A 12,155-nucleotide genomic window follows, 5' to 3' on the forward strand; every position below is an offset into this window, starting at 1 on the left:
CCCCTCGAAAGAATGCTCCCCCTCAACAAGAGTGTTCGAATCCAATTGCTCCCCCGGCAGTGGATTATTTTGCATATTTTTGCCTATTTCTTGAGAAGTTGAGGTTGAATCATCAGTAAGCTTTGTTAATTCAGGGAGATGATTATCATTGGCATTAATTTCAGCATCAACAGCATGATCTGAAATACCAAAAATTAAATCATAATCAATATCCAACATTTGTGAAGGTTCAGATTCATCTTGTATTTCTTTTAGAATAGGATGATTTTCAAAATGCGTTTCAGTTTGTTTAATATAGTAATCATCAAATGTAAGATTAAAAGTTTCTTCCACTTTTCGTGTTCTTTTGTTCAACACACGATATGCGACTGAATTATGCGAATATCCCAAGAAAATCCCTTCATCTGCTTTAGCTTGAAATTTCGTAAGATTATCCTTGAGATTCATAATAAATCACCTGCATCCGAAAACATAAAAAAATTTCACTTTAGGTTTTCGATTGTTGAGAATTTCGTATGGAGTGATGTTAAAACGACGATGAATGAAAGATCTGTTTTGAGTAAAACATGCGGTGGATACTGCTTCACCCCAAAGGTATTGTGGAAGATTCGCATATGCCAGCATAGTCCTTGCCGCTTCGCATAGAGACCTATTTCTTAGTTCAACAACACCATGTTGTTGTGGTGTGTATGGAGATGAAAAATTATGTGAAATCCCTTTGTCCACCAAAAATGAATCAAGAACATTGTTCTTAAATTCAGTTCCATGATCACTCTTAATCTTTCAAACAATCTTCTTCAATGTTGTTTCCATCTTTTTGATAAAGTCAATCATGATTTGTGCAACCTCGGATTTAAGCCTGAGAAAATAAACCCACGTAAATCTGGAAAAATCATCAACAATGACTAATATGTACCTTTTCTTGTTGAGTGTTGAAATTGTTGATGGACCACACAAATCAATATGTAGGAGCTCCAGAGGTGCAATAATTTTCGAATCTATCGTAATTGGATGACCTTGTTTATGTTGCTTTCCAACTTCACAAGCTGCACATAAAGAATCATTATCAAATTTAAGTATAGGTAAACCTCTTACCAGATCTTATACCACAAGTTTATTGATGTTTCGAAAGTTGAGATGAGAAAGTCTTCGATGCCAAAGCCAACATAAGTCTGATGTTGCTTTCGAAAGAAGACATATAGCAGGTTTCCCTACTATCGGATTGATGTCCAAAGTTAACATGTCACCTTTCCTTTTGGATTTAAGTAAAACTTCGTTAGTGTTGACATTCAAAATAACACTTCCTTCTTCATTAAAAAGAACTTGATTGCCAGTGCCCACAACAAGTTGTGAAACACTTATCAAGTTATGTTGAAGACCTTCAACATACGCAACACGATTCACTGTGAATTGTCCGTTTGTTATCTTCCCATATCCTTTGACTTGACATTTTTGATTGTTCCCAAACTTCACAACTCCAGCATTCTTTAGGCTTCGAAAATCACGTAAATTCTCCTTCTTCCCAGTCATGTGACGAGAGCAACCACTATCAATGTACCATTTTTTATCATATTGCTCGTCACATAGTACCTACAATCAGTGGAAAAATTTAGGTACCCAAGGCTTTTTGGGTCCTTGGAAATTAGATTTCAATTTGGAATGTAATGAAGAACTTTTAACCCAATTACAAACTTTGGTTTTGAGACTATCAATTAAGTTTACATCTTCATTTAAAGGAACCGAAACATAAGATTTTGATGGTTTCGAATGTTCACTAACATTACCCTTCGTATTCTGAGTTCGTGAATGTACATTCTTTGTTTTGATTACAGGTTTCCATGCTTTGAAAGATATGTTTGAATCCTTAGAAGATAAACTTCCATTTGATGAAGTATTTACATAGTTTTCATAGGCTTCGTGAATTTGCTCCTTTGAAAATGTATTCGACTGATACATTTTTCCTTTGCCTTCAAGCCAACGATCAATGTTCTTCCTTGAAGTTATTCCCTTTTCATGTGAAATTTTCATAGTTTATTTCTTCGTATGATTAGGAAAATTTGGCTTTTTAGGAACAAAATCAACTTTTGGATTGCTTACAAAAGATTCACCATAATATGTATCAACAGTGGATTTAAAATCTTGACGTTGAAAGAATTTTTGATTTGGATTTGATGTATTTGAAATTTTAGTTTTTGAGACTTTTGAAAACTTTGGTTGTTTATTCACTTCAGACCTTAAATGATTTGATTGTGATGAATGTTGATTATTTGTTGAAAAAGATGAATTTTTAGCTTTGAAAACATTTTTCGGTGATTGTGATTCAGACAAATATTTATTTGTTTGAGCGGTATTTTGCTTTTTGTCTGAAAAAGTTGCTGAATTCACAGACCTAACAGGTTTTGTCATTTCATTTGACATCTTTTGAGACTCAATAGTCTGCCAAAATATTTTCTTCCGAGCTTGTCTTTTTGAAATGTTATTTTCTTTCGAAAATTTGTCAATTTGATCTTTGAATTCCTTGGTGTTTAGTTTGACGACATTTTCATTTTCCACTACAACTGGTTTTGAAATTTCTTTTTCAATTTTTGATTTTTCAACCCATTTTCTTTGTGGTTTTTGACGTTGAAAAACGTACGCATTCTTTGTTAGGTTGTTTTCAACTGTGCTTTGATTTGCGAAAAAACCTTCGTCTATTGTTTTCAAATTATCCTCTTCAACTAACTTCTTTAATTCTGGTTTGACATTCTCAACATTTCCAGTAGGTACGAACACTTGATTTGGGAAAATGACATCATCTGTACACTTGAAATTTGGATAAACCACAGTATTCGTTTCAAGAAAGTGAGCACCTTGTTCATTCATCACCTTTTCGAACTTTTGTGTATCACTATACACTTGATCAACCACAATTCGAGGAATGTCTTCTTCCTTCGAAGATTTCTTTTCCTTCGAATTTTGTTCTTTGTTTTCATCATCGCTATCATCAGTTTGACTGTCTCTGAGATCTACGAAGTCCATATCACAAACTTTCGAAGTTGAGGGTATATCAGTTTCTTTCTTAACCATCAAATCCTTAACTTTTTCTTTCCCTTTAAATGTTGATGCAACATTAACAACAGACAACTGGGAACAATCAACATCCTCAAGATCACTAATTTCACTAATATTGTCAGACTTATCTTCAATATCAGCAAAATTAGATTGAGAATCAGATGTTGAATTCTCAGTCTTTTTCAAAATTTGAATTTGTTCAGATTTAGTCAAAGTATCATTCACTATGTTAAATAATTCATTCGCATCAAGACATTCATCAATTTTGACAATTCCATATTTATATCTATCATCAGGAACTTTGTCAAAATCAGCTATTATTTTCTCACAATCATACGAAATATTATCTACCTTAGCTCTTTCGTATGCTAGAAAAGGTAGTAATTTTCTATGTTGCTCCTTACTTATTTCACATGAATGATGTAAATCAGTTAATTTGTCATAAAGTCTCTTAGCAGAATTGCAGTATATATTTCTTTGTGCTAGCAAAAGTTTGACTTCATTTGACAAAGTATCTCTATCACACATAATATTCGTTATTTGTAATTCTAAACAATCAACTTTACTTATTTTCATGTCTAATCGCTTTTTGGTCCTTAATAACTCCATGGACAACTTGTTGGCCTCATTGCTAGCAGACAAAACAATTGAATCAAAATAAGTAACAGTCTCATCAAAAGATATTAGTTCAGAGTCATAAGCATGTGTAGGAATATTAAAAGATTCGAGAATATTACGTACCTTTGTTGTCATTGGAGATTTGTCTGCTGTCTTGGATACAAAGCATCTTCCTTTCACTTCGAATTCCTCTTCATCTGAGTCCTCCTCCATCTTTGCATACATTGCTCCATGTGTTGGATTCCTCATTTCTTCATCGTTTGATCCGGATGACCAGATTTGATAAGTTCCATCCTCCTCCTATTCACCCTTTGCAACCAGTGATAAATTCCTGGCTTTCGCACGAACCTCCTCAAGCCTCTCTGCATAATAAGCCTCATCTTTGACTTTATTCTTTCTCTCATTCTTCTTCCTAAGCATACAATCATTCGCAAGATGATTGGCTCCATTGCAATAATGACAATCAACACCAGCATCACCTTTCAGCTTTTTCTCACTCTTTCCTTCAGACATTTTCGAATCTTTCTTCTCAATCTTCTTTTTCTCCTCAACAACAGTTTTACTCACAGTACTTCCTTTTACCTCAGCAAGCTTAGCCTTCGGATTGAACGGCTTTGTGAAAAACTTCTTGAGACGATTATTCGAGTAAAATGCTATTGCCTCATCATCCGAATTCATGATGAATCCCTCTTCTTCCTCAGAATCACCATTTTCAGCTTCTTTCTCAGATATCTTTGACACAAGTGCTAATGGACCTCCCAAATTCATCTTTGTTTCCTCAGCAATTTCATTTACCTCGGTTTCGTGTGTCTTCAACTCGTTGTACAAATCATTGAGAGTTGAAGTATCAAAACTTTGTTGATTCTTCACCATCATACTTACGCTTCTCCATTCTTTTCGAAGACCCATCACAAAGATGAGATTGAATTCCATTGAAGTCCTGGTAATTCCATAGCGATTACAACCATAGATAAACTCGTTCATTCGATCATAGTAGACTTCAATTGTTTCACCTTCTTTTTGTCTGAAATCTTTCAGCTCGACCAAACACTGTTTGACTGAATTGATTTTCGTCTTCTCACTTCCTTGAAACTTATCTTTCAGATTGTTCCAGATCTCTTTTGCAGTTGTACAACTCCTTACATAACTGTACACAACTGGAGGTAAAGCTCCTCGCAATTTCCTAATACACCTCTTCTCCAGTTTCTTCAGACGATCAGTTTGATTATCAACACCAGAACTTGTAGAAGATGATCCAATTGCTTGAACATTCTCTGGAACATTGATATTTCCAGTGATACATGACCATAATTCTTCATCAAGATCATTCAGATAATCTTGCATACGATCAGCCCACTGATCATAATATTCAGGGATTAGCATTGGAATTTTGGTTGATGATCCTAACAAATGAGAAAACGTGGTCATCGAATTGAGATTAAAGCTCGCCATTGTTGTACGGAAGATGATTTTGAAAATTTTTAAGAAGATTTAGAAATTTGAAAACAAACTGGTTGAATCAAATCGGAATTACAAGAAGAACACTCGATTCAACAATTCAAATGTAGAATCAAATCACAATCTAAAATCTAGACAAATTTTTCACTATCAAAAAGTGCGGAAACTTTTGAACCAAAAATTTGATTCAAAAAGTTTTTGAATAGATGAAAATCAGATCACAGATGTGATTCCTGCTCTGATACCAATTGATGAATCATAGAATCGAATATAAAATGAATCAGAGTATAAAATCAAGTAAGAATGCGAAATTGAACACCGGATGTAAATATGATCTTATTTCAGCTCTATTACGCTTTCGAATGTTTACAGAGTACAAAGACAGGTCTGTAAAAAATCTTATCTAACTCTAGTAAATATCCCTATTTATAGGGAACAGAAAGCGTACAAAAAATATACTAAGGCATAGACACTAAAGTTTCGAATAAAAGCGCCTTAGTAAAATACATTACAAAACATTCGAAGAGGCAATATATATTTCGACTAATTACAACATTTTAACCCTTACAGTTTCCATTTCCTTTTCCAAAATTGTTAGTCCATTAGACTTCTGATCAATACTGCTAGCTTTATGACTAATGTCTACTGGAATCACTTCCAATATAAATTAAGAAATGCATTTGTTACCAATAGAAAATGAAAAATCTAGCAAAATTATAATAAATGTTTTTAATTTAATGTTGGAAATTGAGTTGACAATTAATGTAACTTCTCCCCTTATACAACTAATTAACTCGTTCGTTTAGTAACTATTCCATATGTTTGTGCCACCTGGTCGGACAAGTTCTTGATGACTTCTTCTCTTTCTTCTTTCTCGCATCTCTCATTAGCAATTTGACATTAAATTAACACAGCTCTTTCATCTGATGCTTGTCTGTTTCAAGGAAGATCAAAAGACATGTTGTATATCATTCCACTTCCCACTCCTCTTGTATAACCTCCATTTTCCGTACCAAATACGACTATCATAGCATTAGTGCCCTGATCAACCTTCTAGGTTAATTCTTTGTTCATGTCCTCACTTTCTTTCTACACAAAAAATATAGGAAATAAGTTATTATACGAAAATAAACATGAAGTAATAAAAGAACTTGCAATAAAACTTAGTAGTTTATATTCCACTAATATAATCTCATCATCTGGAAATTGTCCGGCTTTGTTTAGTCCTTTTTTCAATAACATTAAAAAATGTGGGGGTTCTTCATCTGGTTCAATTTTTTATTTTGGGTCTTATAATCATCAAATAAACATGTAAAGATAAACTAATATAAACGAAAGTATGATGTTATTAAGTGAAATGTACCATATTTGTCATACACATAGAATAGAAACAAACTTTATATAATCATATCATTTTCTCACTTACAGGTACGTATCCACCTCGTCTCATCATATGCTAATAAATAGACTTGGAACACGCCATTTTTGTTGCAAATGTCTTCCCCTTAAAACACGAAATCAAAAGTCGTTTAGATGCAAACACAATATAATGAAAGCTGTATGAGTTAAATATAAATGACTAACACCTGGAATTCCTCAGTGGTCATACACTTTAAAAAAACGACCCGTTTAAGGTTGTGACAATTGCACTATACTTCACTGGGAGTTTATATAGCTTTAAATTTGTATTTTGGTTGGGTAATATGTAACTTTGTCTCAATTTTTTCTGAAATTCTTTATAAGTCTACCAAGATGATGCATTAGTAAGTTTCTAACTGTCTCATCATGTAACGCCCGATTCCCAGGTAAATTTCTTGAAATTCTAAGTATTTATTTATTTTCCATGGTTACCTATTACACAAAGCATAATTAAGGTACGATGGGCATACCTTGAGGAGTCTTAGACATGAGGTTTTCCTCTAGTACGCAGGGCATTCCTAGCATACGGTAGTCGTACTCTAGTAAGAAGAAATGTAATGCATGGTTCCTGGTATGCATTTAAACTTATAATTTATTCATAATTTCAAAGCAACTCGACGAGTTGGAAGCCCCAGACTCATCGAGTAGAGATTATTTGGATCGCGGGTTTGATAATCCTACTCGAAGAGTTGGGAGGACTCAACTCGACGAGTAGGCTAGCAGATATGAAACCCTAATTGATGGGGTTTTCACCCTATTTAAACTCCTTAAACCTTTCATGTTGGCCTCATTTCCAGCCTCCAAGTCCCTAACCCTAAATCTCGAAACCCTAAAGCTATTTTGAGAGATTGTGAACCATTTTTAGTGTTTTTGGTGTGTGTTGAAGCTAGTGGAAGAAGGAAAAGCTTGAAGACGCAAGAAGGATCTTATAGATCCTGAATCCTTGCCTCATCCATGACATTTTGCTAGTATAAAGCTTGAACCTTGTCTTGTAGTCATTTAGATCCCCATTTTAGAGTTCTTTGCTTGCTTTTGGTTCAAATGACATGATTCTTGGGATTAGGACGTCCGAAATGGAGAATACATAAGATCTAGGGTCTTGAGGGGTTTTCGTGGAATAAAGGTGCCAACTTTATGGTCAAGGATGTCCCATGCAACTTTTAGACCATCATTTTGGCCTTTTGGAGCTTCTAATGGCCATACATGTAGAGAAAGTTGGAACTGTACGTGATCTATTAGTCTCTAGAGTCTAGATGTATGATCTCATGGTCTATCTTGTAGTTTCGGTGGTTTTTGGATTAAGACTTTTGCCTTTTTGGGTGAGGGTCTGAGCTTAATCTCTTTAAGAAGGATATCAGTGGGTAAAGTTGGAAGCTTTACCCTTCTAGAGGCATTTCCAGTCAACATCTGAAGTATAGGGTTTAGATCTCAAGAATAATGGCTTAATGAGTTAAGAAGGGGTTAACAGATTGAAGAACTCGACGAGTTTATGGAAGAACTCGACGAGTTGAATTGAAATGTCCTAACTCTATTAATAAGGAAGAACTCGACGAGTAGCAACGTGTTATCACGATTCTGTGATTCATGGAAGCTCGCCGAGTTGAAGGGTAACTAAACGAGTTGGGTCAACTCGGAGCGTTGACGTTGAATTTGAGCTTAACTTTGAATTTGACCATAGCTGACCCTAAAGCGGCTAAAAGTACGAAATGATATCTAAAAATTCGTTTTGGTTTAGGGGATTGAATAGAGCTGATTTTGGAGTAGAGACGTTTCAGCTATCATCCGACATTCGAGGTGTGTTTCCTCCTGTATGAACGGGTCGAATACACCAATGTCGGACCGTATTTATTATTGTATGTTACCAGACTACGGTCTGATATCGGGCGGTGCCTGATATATGTTTATATGTTTTCCGGACTATGGTCTGATGTCGGGCGATGCCCGAGGAATGTTGGTATGCTTGATGTATTTGGGATTCTTTCATGTGTCTGTGTTTATATGTTTTCCGGACTAAGGTTCGATGCAGAACGGTTCCCGATGAATGTTTATATGCTTTCGGGATTTCGGTCCTATATCGGGCGGTTCCCGATGAATGTCTGTATGCATATGTTATGTGATTATTATATGTGTATTGTTGATATGTTTACGTGCATGTCGAGCTCAGCTCGATGTCGGGCGCGGCCCGATGTCGGACATTGTCCGATGTTGGGCAGGGCCCGATGAAGGGTGGGGCCCACGATATGCCTATATGCGACTATGTGATATGTGTATGGTATGTGGTAGTTTGGGGAAGCTCACTAAGATTTGTGCTTACGGTTTTCAGTTTTGGTTTCAGGTACATCTGCTAGCAAAGAGAAGAGCTCGGGATGACTGCATTGCACACACCATGACGTTTAGCCTGGGATGTTTACTCTGATGTTTTGATCTGGAAACTCTAATGATAACGTTTTGAGATACTTTCACTTATGTTTTGATAGAATGTTTTGATAAATACCGTTTGTTGATTAATTTAAAATGAAATTTTAGGGACCATATTTTATGAGTGTTACAGGAAAACCCTAAAATTTAGGATTTTGACCCTATTTAAGCATCTTATAACCTCAAGGTCTCTTCTATCATCATCCCCCTTCGTCCCAAAGCAGTTCCCATAAAATCGTAATCCCTTTTTAGAGAGTATTGAGGATTTTCAATGTTTTTGTGCATCTTGAAGAAAGAAGAACCCTTTGGAGAAACATTCGTAGGCTTGAAGCTTGTGGATCCATAATATATTCACCTTCATCATCTTGTAGAAGGTATAAAGTCTCAATCTTTGTGATTCTTTGTTTAGATCTAGGCTAGTTAGAGTTTTTGGCATATTTTGGTCCTTTAGGTTGATTCATGTGAGTATAAGTTACTCCAGAAGCTTTGAATAGTAGATCATGATGTTTTTGAGGTCCCCTGTTCATAAAAATGGCATCTTGATGGATTTAACTTAACCATGCAAGATTTGATGTTCATATTATGAAGTTAGAATGTAAAAAATGATTGTTTAGCCTCTTTGAGCCATGCAAAGGCATCAAGTTGATGACTTTGTCATTTAAGACGTTTCCCAAGAGCAAAATCTGTGATATTGACATTTGGACTTAAGGCATAAGTGCTTAATGTGAATGTTAGTCGTTAAGGGAGTACTATGGGTGTAAATTGGTGTACGCTCAACTTAACGCAATCCAACGTCGTTCCTCATTCGCTTATGAAGCTTGTACATTGGGCTTAAGAGGGTGGTATGCCTAACGTACTCACCAAAAAATCTTTGGGCCATTATTTGGCCCTTGAGTCTTTATGGGCTTGGGTCATGGTTATATGGGTTAATTGAGAAAAGGGTAAAATGGTCTCTTACCCTTCGCATGTTAGATGATAATCCAGGATATTTTCTAATGGTTATTACCATAATTATTTATTAGAGTTAGTTTGAATGTGTTCAATTGAGGAGCCATCATTGCAACAAGATGTGTGTGTGTGACTGTTCATCATTTTATTGAGGTGAGTCTTCTCACATTGTTTTGGCGGGTCGAAGGCACCAATACCGGCCCATTAATTATTGTTATTATAATGCTAGTTGTCTATGTGATTCTTGCATGTATCGTTTGTGTTTGTATGTATATTGGACGGGGGCTGATGCTAGGAGAGGCCTGATGAGTATGTCGGGTGGGGCCGATCGCATATTATAGTCAAATCTATACTAGGTGGGGCCCAATGTTGGGCAGGTCCCGATGGATGTTGGGCGAGACCCATTCTATGTATGGCATGTCGTATTTTGGGGAAGCTCACTAAGTCATGTGCTTACAGTTTAAGTTTATGTTTTAGGTACTTCTGGTTTGAAGGGGAAGGGTCCGGCTTGATTGCATCGCATCCACCCGTGTTTCAGCATTTTTATGATTTTGGGATTGTACTATGATAACTATTTTTCAGTTTGACAAACTTTTTGATTGTTTGATATGAATACCTGATGGTATTTGGTTAACTTAAAAATGAAATTTTTACCTATGATTTTTTGGAGGTTACAAATTGGTATCGGAGCTTTGGTTTGAGGGATTCGGGCACACTCTCGGGTGTGTCTAAACTCAAACTAAGGGTTACTACTAGAAAGTCGGGGTGTGATACATGCAATCGGCCATACTCAAGTAAGTATTCCCAAAATACCCATACATGTTTGTTTGATTCAATATGTGAATATATGAATGGCATGCTAGATTAGGGCTAAGGATCTTCCCGAGATTTGTTTGATAATCCATTGTATGTATATTGTATGAGCCCCTAGAAGTGCATGCTAGTATGGATTACTGATTATATGTTGGGATGGCCTGTTAGGTAGTGCTTTGGTTAGAAATCGATACTCAAATTTTGCTTGCTTTGTGCTTTTAGGAACCACTGCTAGTGATGGCTGACTATCAAGCGAATATGTTAGGTTACATGTTGCATAAATTAGATAATTTTAGAAGTTTAGGTTCAACTCTGTTGCACAACATTTGTTAGAGTCCAACCGTTGTAGTGTGAGACCTTACAATCGAAGAATTATCAAGTGTATGTGGCATGTAATTATATTTATAAGGTAGTTAGTGGGTGTTACTAGGAGTTTCTTCTGCAGATGATGGTGGAGAGTGATGGTAAGGGAATCCTAGGAGAACCTAGGGAGCATATTATCATCAGCATATACTTTGTTAGGGAGTCACTTAGGGAATCGAGACGACTCTTGAGGAAAGTACGGATAGGTGTGGAAGGTAGTATTAGGCCCGTACTACTGGAAAAAATGTATTCGTACTCGAGTCAAGATAGTAATTGACCCGTACTATGGGACCCGTTTGGTGTGAGTTTCTTGGAGTGATTTATGTGATGGGTTTTGAGCATTCTAACACTCCTATGGTGTACATGCAACCCTAGAAACCTTGGATCTATGTTTTCTCTAATATACATGCAAATTTGATTTCCAAGGTTCTCAACCTAAGTAGCATGTTATGGGGTACTTTTAAAATAAAAACTTCAGTACGATAACATACTTTTTCTTGTGGTTGATTGCTTGGAGTCTTGAGAGCCTAGCACCAATAATGTGGATGCCTCAAGTGGAATCACAAATCACCAAAACACCTTGGAAGACTTGAAAGAATAGTATGCACCAAGTAGAAATCGGCCCACCCTTTGTATTCACACACTAGTGACATTTCATGTGCTAAAGACCTCTTTATAAAGTGTGGAGGATTAGGGTTACATCCATGTAAACCCTAATACCCATGAACTTTCATTTCCATAGGATCCATGGGTTAACAACTCCATGGACTATCCATGCAAGCTTAGCACAACCTAAATGAACTTGGCCAATTCTACACACACACACATATATATATATATATATATATATATATATATATATATATATATATATATATATATATATATATATACATATATATATATATATATATATATATATATATATATATATATACAAGAGTCCATATTTAATTAGTTCCTTTTGATCACCAAATTAATTCTAAATTAATTCTTGATCAATACTAATTAAATAATATGATTTCATATTAATATATTATAACTTATAATATGTTAATAAATCATAA

This window comes from Lactuca virosa, chromosome 1 (genome assembly GCF_052849685.1).
Source record: "Lactuca virosa cultivar CGN04683 chromosome 1, Lactuca_virosa_CGN04683_v6, whole genome shotgun sequence".
Taxonomy (NCBI): Eukaryota; Viridiplantae; Streptophyta; class Magnoliopsida; order Asterales; family Asteraceae; genus Lactuca; species Lactuca virosa.